This window comes from Bubalus kerabau, chromosome 3 (assembly GCF_029407905.1).
Source record: "Bubalus kerabau isolate K-KA32 ecotype Philippines breed swamp buffalo chromosome 3, PCC_UOA_SB_1v2, whole genome shotgun sequence".
Lineage (NCBI taxonomy): Eukaryota > Metazoa > Chordata > Mammalia > Artiodactyla > Bovidae > Bubalus > Bubalus kerabau.
The window spans coordinates 180428893-180433815 of NC_073626.1; the positions used below are offsets into that span (position 1 = coordinate 180428893).

Genomic DNA, 4923 nt, shown 5'->3' on the forward strand with positions numbered 1-4923 from the left:
AAAATCCTATTCCGGGTGTCACTAGCTGGCCTTTTTCTGGGGCTGAACAATCACACTTCACCCATGCCTCAGTTCCTCCAACGCCTCTTTAGCTGTGTAACCCATCGCCTTCTATTCCATTCTTCACAGTACATCTCTTCCAAAAATGCAGCCCAATCAGATAGATTCTTTTCACCCTAGCTTCCCTAGAGACTAAGAAATGAAGAAGATGAAAACAAAATTTATCAGAGTTACTCACAAGAAAAATTTCTTCTTTGAAGAAAAGGATTTAGGCCAAGAAACTAAATTTGTTATTTAACTACAGCCCCCTACGGGGATTTAGCATAGTGGGTTGAATGCAGTTAAACCAGCTTAATCACTTTCTTTGTTCTGGGCTCTTTGCATTTATTTAATGTTGTATTTTAACATGATTTGACACAACCTAAACTAATTTCTTCTGTTAGTGTAGTCTACACTGTAGACCATACAACATGACCAAACATAACTTTCTGTGGAACCTTTGACTTTTTGTAGAATTCTGTGCTAAACTGCTATATGACCAAGACTAAAAAGGGGGGTTGGGGGGAGGGGTGGGCAGGAAGTCGTGTTTTCATTTTTTTTTTAATCCAGAGATTTTAAAAACACAAAAAGTTGACCATGATAGACCATTTAATTCTTTGGAAGATCTGTAGCTCCACAGCCCTTGATGAGATCTACATTTACTCATTTTTGAAAGTGGGTTGGTTGGTTTGTTTCAACCGGGAAAAAAGGAAGAGGGCATGCCAGATCTTCTGCCTGATAGATTATAATTCTTCTGGCCTTTACTCTCTCTTAAATAACAATTCTACCCTGCTTCTCCCCAGCCCGATTGAAGGGCATTCATTCACAAATGACTCTTGAGCTTCTTTCTGAGTGTCTGCTTCCTTATAAAGCCAAAACCTCAATACTAAGGCTCAGTGAATTAAAGTTTGTAAAGATGCACGCAGAAAACCTAAGTACCTAGGAGGAATAATTTCTTTTCTGTTCTACCTTTATTTTCCAGGAATAATAATATTTGTCCTTTACTAGGTGTGAGATAGGCACTTCTAAGCTCTTCATATGAACTAACTCCTTACTGCAGGCCTATGAGAAGTGGGTACAATTGTTGCTATTATTTTACAGATGATGAAATTGAGACAAAGAAGTTAAGTAACTGGCACAACCCAGGCTGGAACCTACAGAACTAGGTTTTAAACCCAGACTGTTTCCATTGTGCTTCTCATCACCCAAGCTGGTTGTCAGTTTAACTCCATAAAATGAAAAGTCATCATTCATTAATTTACCATCTTTTGTCTTCAGGATGTCCCCTGTATGAGCAAGTCTAGGGCTATGCTTTTTCCTCTGGAACTGCAGTAAAGTGAAATCTGTTGAGATCTGCTTAGGAAAAGCATTCCCAAATCAGATTACTCTCTTGGAAGCTAGCCTCAAACTGTCAGCATATGCATTGTAAATGTTAACCGGGACAGACACATCCAACCTCACCAGATTCAGAAAGAAGCAAGATGGTTAAAAGTGATTTGGATTCTCTGATGTTGAAATAGGTAGAAACCAGGAGATGAAGTGGGAAAAGATAAGGTGATAGAAGCTGAGAGAAAATAAATGTAACATACGTGCACAGGGAGATATCAGTCTGATAGAGCAAAGAATGAGGATCAAGGTCATGCAGAAAAGAATTGAATCGTGTGCATGTGTTACAAGAGAACTAGAAAAGGAGCATAAACGTGAAAATCAAGTACAGAACAAAGAAGGGTGGTGGGGTGTCAGGTTGGTTTTTTTCAGCAAGTGGGGCTTCAGATGAATTACATACAATTTTAGGCTGGATTAATAGAAATACAGCATCTGGAACGAGGAAAGAGCTCCACTTAGATCTCATCTAGGTAACGTGTTCACTTTTAGAGGAATGTAATAAAGAGAGCAACCAATCAAGATGGTGAAGAGACTTGAAATCCAGGCTTAGGAGGAAGAGTTGAAGAATTCATAAGTGATGGTAGAGCCATCTTGAAATACCTGAAGAGCTGTTGTGTGAAAAAAAGAACTAAGATTTGTCCTGGGAGGCTCTAAGATTCTAAAACTGATGATTTAGGAGCTTCAGAGACACACACTAGCTCAGAATACGGAAGAAGTCATGCAAATATGAAATAGATTGTCTTAGAATGTAACAAGCTCCACATCCATCACTAGAAGTATTCAAAATATATGTGGAGGCTGGACCATACAATATTGAGGTGCCTTTCATCCTTGCTGCCATTCACTTGGTCACTGTAAAAAAGGGGGAAAACAATATTACATACTTCAGTAGTTTGTTGAAAAACACTTAGCACATAGTGATGTGAAAGCACTCACTAAAAGTCAGCTGATAATAACATCCCTGAAGTTCTAAGAGCCAGGATTTCTAAATTTATCAGTGGGCAACTATTTAAGTCTTGTGTTTATAGATCACTTCTTTAGCATTATCAATACTATCCTGAATGGTGGCTTGGGTATCAGTTGGCACCTTTAGGAGATTTTGGTGCAACTAAAACTTACTTAGTAACACCCAGGGAGCAGGATGGTGAATTCTATACCGCCAGGATCTTAAAATTGAATTGTAGCATTACACTGCAATTCCAGAGGCAAACAACACAGTAAGATAACGTGGGGTGACTGTAGGAAGGGTGGATAAAGTAAAATTAATAAAATCTGGCAGATGAGAGAAATCAAGCAGTACAGCTTTGTGTTGATGGTTGAAAAACAATAGCAGCTAGGTCAGCCTTAAATTTCACATGCAAGAGTCCTATGAGACGGCTCATTTTGAGCAAAATGTGTCATGAAGCCCATGAAACTGACTGGGAAAGCTGGAGACAGAAACAAAGACAAGCCCACCAGTGAGCTGGTTACGTACTTACCCCAGGAAAGCAGTATGGTAAAGATGAGGCTATTTCATGGAGAATAAGGCTGATCTCAGCTACATCTTCAAACAAATAAACATATATGACTGTTAAAAGGGACAATGAAGCTGTCTTAGCAATCAGACTTACTTAGATTCTTTTTCCTCCTACCAAAAGGGGAAAATGGAAAGGAGACAAGACTGCTGTGGAATAGGGCAAAACTAGGACTAGAAACCCAGCTCTGCCTCTGCTAGATGAGCACCTAGAGCAAATGACTTTACCTTTCTAAGCCTTAGTTTTCTTCTCTGTAGAATGGAAATAATAATAACATCTACCTCATGGCATTGTTGTTGAGGGTTATATAATAAATTACATGTAAACTATAGTTAGGACAATGCCTGACACAGAGTGCCTAATATATTAACAGAATAAATTTTATTGGGGAAGCAGGGAAAAAAAGTGTGACCATATTAATGTCTGTGATATAGATTCTGCCATGGAGATAGTGATATTATACAAAGGGAATGAAGAGCTATGACCACTGCATAACCGTCCCATCTTAGGTGGTCACTAAAGGGCATAAAACTTACAACTTGGGTAACTTATAGGACAAAGTCAGATGAAATGGAATTGCAAGTGTCCTTGCTCCAAATGCAAGGTAAATTATTTCCTTCTCTCCTTTGGTTCTGTTTTTCTCTTCATGCTTTAATCATTTTGACACCAAGCTGTACAAAAGTAATTTAAAATTAACATGTCTGACACTTGGTAGCTAGCAGAACCTGATTCTGAACCCTGCCCCCTCTTCAGGGTAGCCAAAAGTCTTCTTTGATTGGCTACTGGTCCTGCAGCAGCTGATGAAGGGCCCAGGAAAACACATCAAACAATTAATTTGCTAATTTAGTTTTCTGTTTAATTTGAAACCAGAAAATCCTCAGTCACCCAGGAGCTTGGCTCTCTGGCTTGCCTTCTGAAACTTCTCTTTCAGTAGTGAGCAAAGAAACACAAAGGGATAAGAAAGCTTACCTTCTTAGGTACATACCATACTGCCTGTGCCCTCCTGTCTTCACAATGGTTTTCTATAGGATCACAGTTCACACCTCCTTTCACCAGGAGAATTGGGAGCAAAACATTCATACTCGGGGTAGGTAAAATGCTTCCTGAGTTATGGGGAATTTCCAGACCAATATGTGTTCAGAATTTAGGGTTACAGACAGACCCAGATGGGCTTCTAGCGTTAGAAGTAAGGATTGCTTTAAATTGTGAAGTGGCTTTCAGGTTCCCTGGGAACTTTCTGGCTGATTTCAAAAGGAAGAGGCAAATTTATATCAGAGATTGAAAAGATTTGTATTAGAGGGTTGGGTGAAAGACACAAGTTTCCCAGATTCCTCTGAAAGCTTGCCCTTGCTGGAAAGAATCTTAGAATTAAGAGGCAGAGAGGGAATATCCACCAGAACCCATTCCCTTTCTGCAACTCAGAGTGGATTTTGCTCAGCTGGCAGTTTGATTTTTACTCCCAGTTTTTCCATGTCAGGGAAGTTAAACTCTTCTGCCTGACATCCAAGACTTTCTACAATCCGGTATCACCTACCCATCAATCCCTATTTCTAACTCTTCCTCATAGTGCATTTCCTAATTTGGCCAGCCTCAATGTTCTGAAGACACATTGCTATGTTCCTGCCTTTCATCAGATCAGATCAGATCAGTCGCTCGGTTGTGTCCAACTTTGCGACCCCATGAATCGCAGCACGCCAGGCCTCCCTGTCCATCACCATCTCCTGGAGTTCACTCAAACTCATGTCCATGGAGTCGGTGATGCTGTCCAGCCATCTCATCCTCTGTCGTCCCCTTTTCCTCCTGCCCCAATCCCTCCCAGCATCAGAGTCTTTTCCAATGAGTCAACTCTTCGCATGAGGTGGCCAAAGTACTGGAGTTTCAGCTTTAGCATCATTCCTTCCAAAGAACACTCAGGGCTGATCTCCTTTAGAATGGACTAATTGGATCTCTTTGCAGTCCAAGGGACTGGACTCTCAAGAGTCTT

At 40.3% G+C, this 4923-nt stretch overlaps 1 long non-coding RNA gene across 1 annotated transcript; it reads right to left on the reverse strand.

Annotated features, from left to right (window-relative positions):
- Positions 1 to 1109: 1109 nt before the first annotated feature.
- Positions 1110 to 4519, reverse strand: LOC129646993 (uncharacterized). The gene is made up of 3 exons (XR_008712233.1): positions 3925 to 4519; positions 2904 to 2968; positions 1110 to 2277 (listed from the first exon to the last, which is right to left on the reverse strand). It is a non-coding gene; the product is annotated as an uncharacterized LOC129646993 (long non-coding RNA).
- Between the last annotated feature and the right edge of the window lie 404 nt (positions 4520 to 4923).